General features: G+C 43.6%; 1 protein-coding gene across 1 annotated transcript in view; it reads right to left on the bottom strand.

Annotated features, from left to right (window-relative positions):
- The window catches only part of LOC134505854 (transmembrane protein 132D-like), a 72,065-nt gene that overhangs the window by 29,073 nt on the left and 26,329 nt on the right, over positions 1 to 16,663 (bottom strand). The gene's annotated exons all lie outside the window — the stretch shown is intronic.

The raw sequence follows: 16,663 nt of genomic DNA, 5'->3' as shown, positions 1-16,663 counted from the left end.
AGTGAAAGTGCTTGCACTGTCATCCCATGCTAAGTTGGGTCAGTTTATTGTGGGTTCATTATCTGGTAGCAACCCAACATGTTTGGTTATTCATGGCTCGGTGGATTCTACGAACCCAGAATATGAGTTAATTCCATAACACAGTTAAGCCCAGCCAACGTGTAACTGATTCAACTCCCCACTTCATTAGACAAGCAAAAGATGTGTGCCTGACATCATTTCCAATCACTGCAGAGAACACTGAGCTAATTAGATTAATACCCAGACTCAGTGTCTGGTAGATGTTTAGGCTTGGGACACCGATTCCCCTAAGCCGCAGCCAACAAAGGTGGAGGATTATGGGTGTCACAGTCCAAGATATCAGACTGAACTGCAGTTCCCATAATCCCATGCTAGTATCTAGATATCTGCAAAAAGCAATGGATGTTTTTCAGGACTAGGCCTTTCAGAAATTTGGGAAGGGAAGTAGGAGAGTTCCTATGCATTCAACCAATAAAGCAGGATTCCAGTTATACAATTTGGGGAGGGGAAGGGAGGGGGAAAATTTGCATTTCAGAAAAGACTACAGGGGTTTGGGGAAAACAAGCTCCACAGCTTCAAAAGCATGCCTTTCCCATTTTTATGTCAGTTTTCTGTGCCGCCAGTAGAGTTTATGGCATCCCTTTGTGGTGCCTTTATGACTGTGTTTTAAAGGCATGCATAATTAAAGGCCAAAACAACTGCAGAAGGACCAGCTGATGGATTCTTGGCACGCCACATACACCAACCGTTGTCCGCAGAAGATTGTCACTAAGCTTCAGCCCAGGGAAAGGAAGGAACAGGTTATTAGGCCACTGGCAAAAAAGTAAATAGGGTGGGCGCAGGACGTAACTCAAGGCTCAGAATGTTGACTTACGTCATGACTCAAGGAGGCTTCCTATCTTCAGCTACTTCAACAAACCATTAAAAAAGATCCAGGATGTACACCAAACTTAAGAATAAACACAGCAGAAGTGCGCGGTTGAGCATCATCTTGTATCTGCCCTAGCCGGCCCAGTCAAGGAGGAATAAGGATGGGAGTTGTAGTCCTGCAAATAGTGTTGGCCATTGCATAACTCAGAATGGGCAATTTTCTGGGAAGCCCAGGGAAAGAGGGAAGGAGGTTCTGAGAAGTGTGGCATTCAAGTTCATGTCTACTCCAAAATGTCCTCCTGGCTTTGGATCCAGATCATTGACCATCCCTACAATAAAGCATGCACTCTGCATTTTTTAAAGATAAGGCTAGTAGATGTAAGAGAGCCATTTTGGTGTCATGGTGAAGGCATCAGACTAGAAACCAGGAGACTATGAGTTCTAGTCCCACCTTAGGCACAAAGCCAGCTAGGTGACCCTGGGCCAGTCCCTTTCTCTCAGTCCTAGGAAGGAGGCAATGGCAAACCACTTCTGAAAAACCTTGCCAAGAAAACTGCAGGGACTTGTCCAGGCAGTCTCTGAGAATTGGACATGATTGAACAGATCAAAAAAAAAAAGTAGACGTAAAACCTAAACAGAGGAGTGAATCCCCTCACCCCCTTTTGTAAATCTTTTGTTTAAAAAAAAACAGCCTTAACTCTTAATTAAAATGTTTTTCTTAGCTAGGTCTTTGTGTAGCACATTAAGTCACCATGGCTTTGCATGCAGCACATCAGATCATCCTGACTTTGGGACTAGGAAGAACATCAGTGGGATTTCCTGGTTGCTTATTAAAGTTTTAGATTTAACTGAAATACATTTTTGCTTTGTTTTGTTTTTACCTACTGTACGCTGCCTGGAATTGCAGTGTTCAAGTTGGGCAGCCATCAGCATTCAATAAATAAGTGAGATACTTGAGAATGGCCCCCAGATTTTAGACAATTCAGCAGAATGTCATGGCTTTTCCATTCGTTTCTCTGAAATGCATCACCAATGCCAACACCACCAATCACAACAGCAGCAACCCACCACAGAAAGAACCGACAACCTTCTTGGCAAGGAAGGCCAGTCATGGCCCTAAGCTCCAGATGGGCATCTTCTCTTCAGAAGCCAAGTGCTTGAAGGCCATTCCAGTGGATCTCCACAAAGGTCTCACTTGCCCGGTGTTGCTAGAGTCCCCCTTAATAAGCCATTTCCTCAATTATTACCCAGCAGGGAAGTGAAACCTGCTGACAGGATTTCCTACCAAAAATAAAAATAAAAGGAGTGGGACAATGTCTAGTGGCAGTTTAAAAGCAGCCTGTATCATTTCCAGAAGAATTTGGAGACATACAGAAGACAGGACTTGTCAAGGGAGGACGCATCTTGTAATGAGGAAAAAAGGAGCTGTTCTATTGAGATCAGCAATTTTTGGTTGCTAAGATTTATTTGTTTAGCTAGTTGCTTAGTTATCATATTTATAGAGCTGCCCACCTCACAAAAGTGACCCGGGGAAGTGTACAACGTCAGAGTCAAACAGTAAATATATAAAACAATTATAACCTAAAACCACCCAGAGTCCCTCTTTTGTGGGAGATGGGCAGTAACAACATTTGAATAATGAATAAATAAAATAAAAATCAGTGTATAATAATGACTAAAACAATAAAAACAGGGCTAAAAACAGAGAGGAAATAGATGGAGGGATGTTAATAATAATGCAGCCACCTCACCTGCTCACCCGTCTCCAGGGGTGCCCAGGCCTGCTGGCCCAACCAGGTCTGGAGGGATCTTTGAAAATTCAGGAGGCTATTATTATTATTATTACTATTATTATTATTATTACCATATGCTACTATTACTGTGCTAATTGTACTTCCCTGTTGAGCTCCAGAGGCTGGTGGTCTTGTGGATAGAAAGGGAGTTTTTATGTGTTAGTCTAAGTGGCTTGTAACATTTGTAATGTTACAAATGTTTTCCACATCTTTGTCCCCCCCTGTTCTTCTTCAGTTTGACCACCTTTCTTTTTCCAAAGAGGGGAAAATAAAATCAGTGGGAGAAGTAAGTCCTGGGGTCCTGAAAAGTCTCCAAAGTTAGTTTGAAACCCTTGATCGGGATCTATTCTACCATCACATCTCTGCACGTCAAAGCTTTGAGCACAGTTAACAGCAGTAGAAACCATCTGAGAAATCCACAGCGTGCAGATCAGCAAAATCAAAAAATTGGCATCCAAATCTGTAGAAAACAAGGATTGCTCTGTGTGTGTGCATGAGACATGAATTTTACAGCTCAGGTTGTGTTCCCCACTTACAGGTTTCCATCTTGCCCCCCACCATTTTCCCCTCGTTCCTCATCAAAGCACCATTAAACAGACCCAGGTATCTGAAGGCAAGGAAAAGAAAGGAGCGATATTCCCATGCACTTGGCTATTCAGTTCACTTTGCTTATTAATCACTGCACCGTCTTCAAATTCCTAGTTGGTGCTTCGTCAGGTTAGCTGTTCAGATTTCGAAAGAGGTTGGATGCAAAGAGAGAGAGAGAGGGAGAGAGAGAAAAATCATTTCCCCCACTTTAGAATTTGAATTTAGCATTTCATCCAATGGGGGGGGGGGGAATGAGCACGTGGAAAAGGAGAACAAATCTCCAGCCCTCCATTTTACCTTTCTCCCCCCACCCCACCTTGCCTTCAAAATGCCATTGCTGCCTCAGTGAGCTTGTAAATGCAAAAGCAGGCTTTAGTTAACTTAGCAACAGATATATAGAAGGGATAGAGCTATGTGTGTGTGTGTGTGTGTGTGTCTCCAGACATACAGAAGCAGCGCAAAGGCAGCTGGGTAAAACAGACCAGGCTTCTTCTCCAAATGGAGAGGAAATGCCGTGTGCTGAATTTTAATCAGAAAGGAGCTGGCAGCTGCTTACCACCACAACCAAAAGTCAGCATTTTCCGTTAGAATTTTTATTAAAACTTTTTTAAAAAAGAAGATTAAAAACAAATGCAAATCACTGTAAAGAAAAAAAGAGAAAAAGAAAGAAAGCAAAGAGTGCGAGAAAGGAGAAAAAGTTAAAGAAAAATAGAAAGGAAAGAAGAAAAAAGACGCAAAGCAGCTGCTGCCGATATTCCTCACAGCTGTTATAAATACAGTTATATTTTGAACTTTCTCTAAAGTTACATCACCAAAGTTAGTGTTTTGGTATGTGGGAATGATCTTGGGAGATGGGGTGAACAGAAGCTGCCTAGGGCATGGTCAGATAAGAGACACCATAGCCCACAGCTGCATAATGGGCATAGAAAGAGCCTCAGGAGGGACCCTCCCTAGTTTTTCAGGCTGTAAAGGAGATGGGGGGGATGAATCTGAAGGGAAGGGTGATGTAATGGCATGTGGGAAAGACCTTGGGAGACTGGGCCAAAAGACGCTGCCTAGGGAACAGTCAGTTAAGAGAGGGCATAGCCCACAGCTGCATAATGGACGAGGCAGGATGCTCAGAAGGGACCTTTCCTAGTTTCTTGGGCTGTAAAGGAGACAGTGGGAGAATTGTACTTTCAGCCTTGCAAGATGCTGTTAATGTAGCCTTACAATAAAACAGAATTAGCTCATCTGCTCGTGTTTCCTGTCTGGTCTACCTGAGAAGGCTGACATCAATCTTGCAAGTCTGAAAGTACAAATCTCCCCCTTCTCCTTTACAGCCTCAGAAACTAGGGAAGGTCCCTTATGAGCCTCTTTCTCCACCCATTATGCAGCTGTGGGCTCTGCCCTCTCTTCTCTGACCGTTCCCTTGGCAGCATCTTTTCGTCCCGTCTCCCAAGGCCTTTCCCACACACCATTACACTAGGTGAGCCATAAAGGCAGGGTGGGGGTAGAATAAAAAAATCTGAGGGTTTTGTCAAAACCTTTGAAAAACAGGTGCATATTTTTTGAGCTGATGGTGGTCAAAGCAACAATCATGAACCAGGAAAAAAAAGTGGCAGGAAAAAAAGAGTGTTTGAGTTGTGTTTTACCATCTGTCTTCTTAATTGGAGTGGGAGAGAACACAGAGATTGTATCTTATCGGCACAGATTAAATGAAGAGCATGGGCAGGTTTCTTTCCAAGCATTTAAACCCTCCATTTTGTGAAATAAAAATTCCAGCAGTCAAAGACAAAAGCAGATTAAAGCCAATGATCTAACATACCTGCACTGCACAAATCCTGTTATACTTGCAAAATTCTCCAGATTTTGCCAGGGAATTCACCTTTTTTTTATTTATTTATTTATTTATTTATTTATTTATTTAAGTTTTAACCTTGCAGACCAAATGCAAATTTTAAGGTGGGGGCGGCGGGGGAGGGAATAGACAAACAAAATCTGCATTTTCACAAGTAGAAGGCTCGGGTCTAAAAGCTCCTCGATCCCAAAATGTGAATGTCAATCCTTCCTGTGTGTAGAAAACCAGACATCAAGGATGACGGTTCCTCCTGACATGCTAACTTTCTAGTTGCAGCCACTGTTCCTAGAGCGCTCCAAAGCCGGTGGCCTCAGTGTGAAACCGTATTTTGCTGTTGGTGACAGATGAGCTAAAAGCTTACCAAAACTGTGTTCCTCTCTCAGTGAAACTCTTCCCCTAACCCTATCTGCATACAAATCTGTCAATGCCCTTTGTACTTCCTCCCAGTAGATCAGAAAATGACAGCCAAGAACCCTGGAATTATTAAAGGTCGCTTCTTGAGCATGGATTTTCTGTCACTTTTCCCCCAGCTCATTTGGAAGAGAGAAAAGCCAACAGAGCCAGATTAGATCTGGAGACCTGCTATAGGAACACAGTGATTAAAACACACCTAAACTGGACCAGTGGCCTTCTAGGGCAAATTGATCCACACCCCTATTGGCTCTCTTAACAGAGAGAAAGCCACCCACCACATGTCCAAGATGAGCATCTCTAATAATTAAGTGTCTGGGAGCCTGCATGTTCTCAAGTATCATAATTTCCAAAAAAGGGATTTGGTGGACACAGAGAAACAGGACTAGCAGCAAGGATATTGTGGCATTGGTCTGGCTGTAAGCTCAGAGGGTGACAAGGAAATTTAACCATGAGGACCGGTCGTAAGTCACTTTTTTCAGTGCTGTCATAACTTCAGACAGTCACTAAATGAATGGTCGTAAGTCAAGGACTGCCTGTTGTAAAATTAGAAAAATGTCTACTGGACAAGTTGATGCTGGGTGAGCAAGGCGAATGATCGGCCCTGTTGAAACTCAAGGTCCTATGGCCATCAAGCCATGAACCTCATAGGTTGACCTAGGGAAGGAAATGCTGGATTCATATGTGCTTAACCTAAATCCAGAGTTGGAAGCTTCTTTTTGTTGGATGAGTTCAAGTGGGGGCTGAGCAGTCATCTTTAATTTGGATTCCTACACCAAGCAAGGGGTTGAACTCCATGACTTCCAGCACTGGATTTAGGTTAAGCACATATGAATCCAGCGTTTCCTTCCCTAGATCATTCTATGAGGTTCATGGCTTGATGGGCATAGGACCTTGAGTTTCAACAGGTCCAACCATTAGCCTTGCTCACCCAGCATCAACTTGTCCAGTAGACATTTTTCTAATTTTACGACAGGTAGTCCTCGACTTACGACCATTCATTTGGTGACAGTTCGAAGTTACAACCGTGCTAAAAAATGTAATTTACAGCCAGTCCTCGCACTTAACAACCATTGCAGCATCCCTGTGGACACATGATCAAAATTCAGGCACTTGTCAACCAGCATGTATTTATGACAGTTTCAGCATCCTGGGGTCATGTGATCATCATTTGTGACCTTCCTAGCTGGCTTCTCATAAGCAAAGACAAAGGGGGAAGCTGGATTTGCTTAACCATGTGATTCACTTAACAACTGCAGTGATTTGCTTAATGGCCATGGCAAAAAAGGTCATAAAATCGGGCGTGACTCACTTAACGACTGCCTCACTGAAGGGTCATGCAACCCTACAGAAGTTCAAAGTAGAAGTGGCAAAAGTGCCTTTAATTAGGTATTTTTCCTCCTACTTCACACATTATTTGAAGTTTTTAAAGTTTATGTCAATATGCCCTATAAACCAGTTGAAGTGCAAAGAAGGGGGAAATCAGAAATTAAATTTTATACTATGTTTAGCAGTGCTTCTCTTTTTCTTTCTTTAATATTTATAAATAATAATAGAGATTTTGGCCCACACTCAAAAATTTATACTTCTGTTTTTACATCATAAAAAGAACTCAATGTACTTTGCTTGGCATGCTTTATCTTTTATTAATGCTATATTGAGCATTAATTGTATAACTTCAGCAATTCTGCATCCGCATATTGATATGATCTTTCCTGAAAATATATCAGAGTTTTAAATAAACAAAATAAAATATAGGAAAAAAAAACACATCCAAAAGAAATTATATGGAAACAACATGGGCGAAACTTGACTAATAGGTATTGCAAAGATGGTATTAATCAGCAATCAGTACACTGAATATAATATGTATATATTGGATTAATAGAAAAATTAAAGGAGAAAATCTCCAGGCTTCTCTGCTTCTTAAAGCTATTTATTAGCATTAGCTCTTCTAAAGTTCCCATATTTCTGTTCAGTTGCAAAAGGAAGGGATGACATCTCAAGATAGCAACTCCCGTAGGACTTTTTTTCCAGTGGGGAGGGCTGGACCCTCCAAAAGGTTTAGCTGAATGGAACAAAGGTTAACCTACTTTGAGCCATGCTCAATGATCACAGAACAGCAGTCTTGACTCTGCCTTTAAATTATTTGAAATGGGCTTAGCATGACTTGCAATTTCTTTCTTTTTTAAATATAACGTTAAAAGCATTATTGCGGCAGTTTAAAGCAGTGTTTTTCAAACTTGGCAACTTTAAGACAGATAGACTTCAGCTCCCAGAACTCCCCAGTTTAAAGCAGTGTTTTTCAAACTTGAAAAACTTCAAGGTGGTTGGACTTCAACTCCCAGAACTCCCCAGTTTAAAGCAGTGTTTTTCAAACTTGGCAACTTTAAGGTGGGTGGACTTCAAGTCTCAGAATTCCGCAGTTTAAAGCAGTGTTTTTCAAACTTGGCAACTTTAAGATGGGTGGAGTTCAAGTCCCAGAACTGAATGCTGGCTGGGAGTTGAAGTCCACACAACAAAGTCGCCAAGTTTGAAAAACACTGCTTTAAAGGAAGATGTGGCCAATGAGCGAAACAGCACCCCTTGCCCCTTAAACTGGGCACCCTGCAATCAGCATGAAATATGGGGATGACCCAACAATAACTATAGAACAAGGGGGCAGGGAGCCCCCCCTTGAAAAGGTGATAGTGTAGTAATTACTGGGAGATGAAAAAAAATCACTGTCTTTTCAATTAAAAGCCAATGGAGGAGGAGGCAGAACAGGGGGAAGAGTCGAGATATAAATAATAATGCAGAGAAGTCAGAGATAAAAGGATACTTGGACTAATTCATGCCAAAGACACTTTCACTGGGAAATGGGAAACAGCTATCAGAAAGGAAGGCCCCACATTTGACACCCAGTGAAAGGATTAAAGTGATTTCTGACATCCTTCTCGTGGAAAAGGAGCCATCATAGGATTCAACAAGATGAGATCTGCCTGAAAGAGATGTGGGAAAACAGACATGTCTGGGAAAGGCAAGTGCTTGTTTAATGCGGTGAATCTCCTGGTTCTGGACGTCCTCCTTCGGTTTCAGGCTGGGGGCTGGGGGAATAGCCTCCATTTTTATTTTATTTTTTTCAAAGGAGGTGGCATACCTCATAGTCCAACGGTGTGGGAGATTCCTTTCACAGGAACCCAACTGAACGGCTGCACCTCCTTGTCTTCCCCCATTTCTAGGAACTCCCCAAGACAGACATAGGGAGAAAACTCCTCATGCATGCCTCTTTGGGATCAAGACAATCAAGCAGCAGGAAAGGTTGCCCACCAGAACAGGAGCCAGTAGCCCAGTGCCCTCCAGATGTTTTGGACTGCAGCTCACAATTTGAATGAACAGTAGTTCAAATCATCTGGGGAAGCTGAACATAGCCCTGGTGATGGATTGGTTTGTTTCGGTCTATTCTGATTGAAAATGGAATGCTTTGGAGATCCTTCCTAAGGATCTAATATGTTTATAGATATTGTCATAATATACGCACCGTTCCAGCTTATGCAAGGATGATTATGATGATTACAACAATGATCACAATTTAGTGTTTTAGTTGTTTATTTTATTATATTGTTGGGGTTTTGGGTTTTAACCCTCTGGACACTACCCAGAGTTGCTGCTGTGAGATGGACAGCTATATACAGGTAGTCCTCGCTTAACAACCACTCATTCAGTGACCTTTTGAAGTTACAATGGCGCTGAACGTGTGGTACTTATGACCTGTCCTCAAAGTTGTGGCCGTTGCAGCATCCCCATGGTCACGTGATTGCCATTTGTGACCTCACAGCCGGTTTCCCACAAGCAAAGTCAATGGGGAAGCCAGCAAGAGGTCTCAAAGGGTGATCATGTGACGTCTGGCTTAACAACTGCACAGGATTCACTGAACAAAGGCAATCAGAATTGCCATCGTAAGTCGGTACAGTCATGTGATTTTTCACTTTATGACTGCCCCACTTAGTGATGGAGTTCCCAGTCCCAGTTACCATCACTAAGTGAGGACTGCCTGTGAATTGTTTAAATAGTACATAAATAAACCATTAACAATAGTAAATCAGGTTGCTTATCCTTGAAATAAAAGCCAGTTTGGTGTAGAAATGGGGAGACTGTGAGTTCTAGTCCCGCCTTAGGCACAAAGCCAGCTGGGTGATCTTGAGCCAGTCACTTCCTCTCAGCCCTAGGAAGGAGGCAGTGGCAAACCACTTTTGAAAAACCTTGCCAAGAAAACTGCAGGGTCTTGTCCAGGCAGTTTCTGAGAATCAGACATGACTAAATGGATTAAAATTATCAGCAGCAGCATCCTTGAAATAGAGATATTTCCCAGGATCCTGACCAAGGAGGATTCAGAGAGAGCTCACCCCATTTAATGGCTCTAATTAGAAGGTTGAAAAGAGGTGAGGTATTGGCTTCTCAGCCAAACCCCATAACTTGTGTGCTAACCCCTTTGCACCTGCATGACATATTATGGGAACTATTCAAAATAGCACGTGACAGTGATTGCAGTTCCTTGGAACCACTTGCAAAGCTGGTGGTTGGGACTGGGGCACAAGTGACAGAAATATGGAGGACCAGGGGGACAACTTTCAGAAGTTGAGGGTTCCAGTTTGGCCCCCTGTCCCTCAAGTCACCAATCCCATTTTCAACCCACTGCCTTCTCCTCCCCCATGCTAGAGGTTGGCCTCTTTTGCAGCAGAAAGGAGGCAGGCTGACCCTCCTAAATCAGTGCCTGCAGAGCATTTTCAGAAGACCAGCTTTCTCCCCAACCGCTGACAAGTAAAGTGGTTTTTCAAAAAATAGATCATCTTAAATTGGCCAGCGGCCACCCAGAAGGCTGGACGATTTTTCTCCTCGGAGGAGAGGGCAGCGGCTTCATTACAACAGGTATGAACCTTCCGGGCTCTAAACATTAGAAATCATGAGACTATATAAAAAAGGCAAGGAACGAGAGAGAAAAAGCCGTCTCCATAACGTCCAATTTCTTATTTTATTGCAACGTTGGTTCTCAGCACTGAAAACAGTACAAACCCATTGCACCAGGGAGACTATTGAAAATAGATTGGGTTAAGCAAAAGCTGGCCCCTGATTTTGGCAGACAGCCTGCAGATCTACCAAGCACAAAGGAGAGATGGGGCTTACACACTGCACATCTATTGTCACCTACGTTTAGCCCAAGTGAGCTTGGGATCCAAAGGCTGTAAAATAGTTCCAAGCTGGCAAACATCTGGCTTGTGTTGCATCCTCTGGGAAATGATCTGGCATCAGCCAGGAAAAGGACCGACTACTTTTGCCCTGTTCAAAATGTGGGGTGTTTCTTGCAGAGAAAAAGACCCCTGGACACCTTGAGATTTTCTCCAAGCTCATCAATGCCACCACACACAGAGCATTTGGGTATGAGCTGAGTCAGCCTGTAGTTCAAAATCAAAAGGCATAAAGGGGTAAGGTAATTATAAGGCTCATGGTGCGGAATAAATAATAATCAGCAGCAAAGCTAAACCTCAATTTCTAATACCGCTTTACCCTCTAATTGTTGTTTGAAGGGTTATTTTTTAATTCTGCCTCTCTACCCACCCACCCCAGCCAAAGAGGACTCTCAGAGCAGTTTATGAACTTAAAACAGTTCCTGCTTCCAAGCATGCAACTTGAAAAGGCATGACACAAAAGGAAAAGCAATGGGGAGGTGGGGAGGAAAAGTCAAGCATTATTCCAAATACATTTTAGTGGCAGAATTCTGATCGGTTTGTCTGGCTTAGGAAGAGAGTGTGACTCCCCGCAAATGCTTCTGCTGTGGCTGGTTTGCGCAATGTGGGTGTCTCTGTGATGCATTCCTCTCCCTGGAATAAAGAAAGCCCTCTTCTCCCTCCCAATGGATGAGGGCAGAAGTTACTACTTCTCATTCCATGAACATGACTTGGAAACAGGTCCTAAAAAGAGGAGATGGGTTTTGCAAACAGGCACACACTTAACTTACATCCGTGAGCATCAGCAGCAAAGGAATTTGACAATGCCCCAGTGAGATGTCTTTTGACTTATATAGATTCCATAAAATTCTATGTGCAGAGTTATGAGAATAAGGGCACCGGGATATCACATGGAGCACATGGAGTAAAGCATGTCTTGCAGGCACAACATTTGGCCTGATCTGTTAGCGTTGCACAAGAGTGGAGATCAGGTCTACTATGGAGGGTGAACTGCAGATATGGGGCCAAAACCATCACAGAGCCAGGACTGAAGCATAACATCTCAAAATGCAGGTTATTGTCCACGGGACAATCAGGGCTTGAGTGAAGTGGCTCATTTCAAGAACACCTTGGCTCCCTGACAAAGTAAACCACCCATTTGGACTATAATTCACTGGAACCATGCAAATACGATGAAAGTGAGGACAGGAAATACCAGGTTTCCTTGAGAACTCCAGCTGGATCTGATTAACTGGGTGCCACCATGATCAGAATCAAAATCTGATTTTTCACCACGTTGGTGTTAAGATTCCTGATTGGCTGGACTGAGTAGCAACTGAAATGAAGCAGTTATTTACTGAATGAACCATGAATGGTGTTGTTGAGGGGGAACAGCAGAGCAGAAGTCATATGGAAAAAGAAATGCTTGAGATGCATTCTGAAGTCACTTTCAGCCCCCAGAGCCTCCCCTGTTTTTCACACACACTCACACACCAATCAGCACAGCATCAGACTCCTCACCAAACACCTAATGGCAACACGCATGAAGGTTTTCACTTAAACTGTTTCAAAAAGTTTCCTTTAATAAACCCTATCTAATGAACCTTCAGGCTTCTTCTGGTCAACTTCATTACATACTCTGAAAATCACCAGAACCGCTGTTTGCTTGTACAAAGTCGAGGCAATTTAAGACAAAGCGAAAACACTTTTCCAAGCACCCTCCCTTGGATCAGACAGCGATCCAAGATCTTGGCTTCTCCGGCAAATCAAAATACATGAGTCAAAATCCATTTCTGACAGCTTGGGCTGACCCAACAAATTAGCATGCTCCAAGCAGACAGCTGAGATCCCTTTGCAGAATAATGGCTTCTCTGCAGGATCATTAAAATATTTGTTGTAACAACTGAGCCATTAGGTCAAAGTGGAGGACTAATTTTTTCCTCCCCCCCACCACTTAAGAAGCCAACATTTTAAATACTTTTGTCTAATGGGTGTTTTTCCAGATCTAGTTTTTTATCTCTTGGTGCCAGGCAGAACAGCTTTCTTTCAAAGCCAGGCGATAAGACTTTGTAAGTCCTTGAGATGCAGATAACAAAGTTGATTTGGAGAGTGAGAAGGCACAAGTAACGGAGAAGCCATTCAGCACCTTTTTTTGTCTTGCCTTGTAGTTTTGCTGCAGGCCGACAACCTCAACTGTTCAAGCAACTCTCCAGCTGCAAAGGAACTCTCCACTTTTTTGTGATACTCAGATAGGGTTCAAAAAAAAAGAGGTTCTAAAGAAATGCACCCAGAAATATAGAGGGTTTTGATTAAAGGTGAAACTGGGAATTTTTTTTTTCCCTGTGAAGAGTTACCACTAGTAGCTCTATTTAGGCAGCTGAGAAAGGGATAGCATGAGCCAATGAGCCACATATATGTTCTGTTGCAACATACATGGAAAGCTTTCTGTGTGAATCGACAGCAAGGAGCTCAGGAATTCTAGCTTGGCATGGATATGAAAGTAGCTTGGTTTCTAAATGACAGGGTAGCATGTAACATGGAAGGACGAAGTAGGCTTCATGCATGCAACTTTAGGTATGAATCTAAAGTTGCATGCATGAAGCGTACTTTGTCCTTCAGGGAGAGAGAGCATTCCCAGTGGGGGAATCCTTGCTTGTTGTTACCACCCCAAAGTACAGCACAATTAAGGGAGGAAATAGGAGAAGACCACCCAGCCAGCAAATCTTTGGTCAGGTCATGCAAAGTGCACCATTTTGCTCCCAATCAGTTAGGAGAGCTAAGGGTAAAAATTCACATCTGAGTCTGCTATGCTTTCCCCTTCCCTCCTCAGCCCTCTTCCTTATCTACCCTGTCATTTAGATCAAAAACCAAAATCTTGTGCTTTCCGGCTAAAGAGAAAGGGCAAAAAGGTTGCAGGCCTGGAATGTTATTAGGAAAAAGTTTGGGACTCAGACCAGAAACCAGTCCTGATGATTTCGAGAGACGAGGTGCTTTGTAGGGCCTCGTCCCTGGAAATCATCAGGATTGGCTTTCTGGCTTGAGTAGGTGTGCATGAAAAAAGTGAAAGGTCCCCTGTGCAAGCACCGAGTCATGTCTGGCCCTTTGGGGGGACGCCATGCCCAAGTCAAGAACAATTTAAGCCACTTCTAACTCATTTCAGATACCATCTCCATTCCCTCCATGGCATCTCACAAACACAGCATGTGCCCAGAACTGCAACATTCCTTTCTTTTAACATGATGGAAAGATTCTTATCTGAAGGAAATGGCTCTTAAGGGAACCAGGACCTAAACCATAAGGAACTATATGGGGAAATGCCACCACCTATTAGCCCTTTGAGGTAGATCCAGGTGTGAAACAGGTCTCATAAAAATGCTGGAATTCTACTCTCTTGATATAGGCTAAAGCAACAGAATCGTGACCTTGTTTCCCCTTCCTTCCCTATTATACCCCAGGGAGTAAAGGCAAAGCCTGTTTGAGTTTCTTTTGGATGTTTCTTCTCTTCCCAAGCTTAAAACATGTTTTGGGAACCGTCACCACATAGCTTCTCCAAGGCATCTCTGTGGCTCTCCACACCACCTTGAATCAGGCTCAGGAACTTAGTGGCAACCAATGCAACTTGCAAAGGATGAAGGTCATGCTGATAAAACAGCTATTCTCCACCTCCATATGATCTGCTACAGGTTTGGACCAACTGGCGTTTTTCAGGTAGTCTTCAAAGACATCTGTAAGTACAGTGATCTACTTGATCTGAGATGCCTTGAGTTGAAGCTTCCCAGGATTCATCTCTGCCCTACCTGGTATATTTTCTATTCTGCCTTGTAACTTCAAGTCTCTGAGCTCTAAACAAGCAACGTGCAGCCTGTGATACCCAAGAGCATCCCTTCACAAGTTGCTAAGGTAGTCCTCGACTTACAAACATCTGTTTAACAATGGTCCGAAGTTATGATGGCACCAGAATGGATGCTTTACAGCATGAGAGCTCCTGAGCATCACAAAATATCACACCACCACCGTGTGGTCACATGATTGCACTTTGGGTGTTTGGCAACCAGCTCGTATTTACAACCAGTTGCAGCATCCCACAGTCACATGATCGCATTTTGCAGTGTTTTTTGCCATTTTCCGGCAAAAAACACTCATTGGGGACACTGGATTCACTTGACAACCACCATAAAAATGGTCATAAAATCAGGTCCAGTCACGTGGTGACTCGACTTATGATCGCAATGACTTACGACTGAAATTCTGATCTCAGTTGTGGCTGTAAGTTGAGGACTAGCTGTATTCTAATTTTTTAAGGGGAGAGAGGAAAAAATTATAATATAGAGAATAATCGTGTTAGCGCTGTTTAATGGAGATTTTGACGGAATGCAAATGAAAAGAAAGCAACATGGGGGTTTGCCCTGGCCCTCACCCACTTCCGTGCTCTGGCCCTGCCCTCCGCTTCACAGCCACTGAGGTCTGAACACAGTGACACATCCCTGACCTCAAGTGGAGCACTTCCATCTGGGCTGAAGAGGGAGAAACCGCCCCCCCAAAATCCATGATAATTACCAATTTAATCGCAAGCCCAGCCTCTCACCTCCCTTCCATTATAAAGGTGGGAAAACCAGGGGCGTGCCCCGAAAGAACCACCAGCAGCTTTTCTCTTTTAAAAAGGGCGATGTTACTTCCTCGCTGCTATCCCAAAACTGAACAATCATACTTCATCAGACCACTCCGTTTTGCAGCAAACTCAAGTCCTGATATGAATTACAAATACAGATCCTGTCTCAAACAGCAGCAGCTGAATTGATATAGCAGCGTAAACCAGGGAGGCTAAAACCTTCCAGCCTCTGGATTTCCCAGATGGGGCTCTGCTTAACAACTTGTAAGGGTGGTGGTGGTGGGGGTTCTCTCCCCCCCCCTCCGACTCCCCAATTAGCAGCATCAATTAACCAGCGTTGTTTCAAAGACGGTGGCTTTTGTTCTTAAAGGAATGAAATAAGCACCAGATTCTCACGACCCCAGAGCAGGGTTTTCCGGTTACGTGGGGAAAGACCATTACCACAGACTTGCCTCCCTCAGCCACCTTTGTGTCTTTGACCCCAGAGGGAAAAAAAGAAGAGTTACTTTCACCCAGCAACAAGCAACTTAAGTTCTAAATTAGCTCCGAAAGAAATTCGGCCAAGCATCTATTGCCTCCAACGGCAGCCTTTAGAATTACTGTTGGCTTGCGTATATTACAATGTTCAAGAAGGGAAAGAAGTGATTCCTTTTCACTGATTCCTTCTCGCCGATCAGCTGCCAAATTCCTTTGTCCTACTGTCACTTTCCCACCCACCCCTTCCTTGCTCAAAGACTTGGTTGCATGCAGTAGCCACCATCCTTTAACACCCATTTATCCAAGTCTCCTGGAGCGAATGCAGGCAGGAATGGAAGCATCTTTGCTCAGCTAATTAAGCTTAGAAATGAAAGGCACATCTTGTAATTTTGCCTGAGACAAGGTATTGCCTCTAGAATCAATCACAGGCCCTCTGTCCTGGAAGAATGGAAAACATGGCCAAGCAGGTATTCCCAAAATGGTCGCCTGCTTACTGGCCTTACAATGGCATCTATTGGGTCTCAGCAGAAACTAGATGCTGGACCAGCAAGGCTCTTCTTGACCTCAAGCCCCATCTCATTTCAGTATTTCGGCTTGGGCACTGTAGGCACATGGCTTTTCCCACAAGAGAAACTCACAAGATCCCTTCCAGCGATGCAGAGCCTGTGCTGTTCTGCCCTGGCCAGGAAGGAAAGCAGTAGATCACCAACACCAGACCATCCCTGCCAGAAGGCAAAGCAATATGTTCACCCCACGTGGCAGAACCAACAGGGAACCTCCCACTGTCTGCATGTCCTTGACGGCATGTCCATTGCCTTCCACACCATGAGCAGGGGTGGGTCCTCAGCCT

This window comes from Candoia aspera, chromosome 15, assembly GCF_035149785.1.
Source record: "Candoia aspera isolate rCanAsp1 chromosome 15, rCanAsp1.hap2, whole genome shotgun sequence".
Taxonomy (NCBI): Eukaryota; Metazoa; Chordata; class Lepidosauria; order Squamata; family Boidae; genus Candoia; species Candoia aspera.
This window is presented reverse-complemented; position numbering and strand designations above follow the sequence as displayed.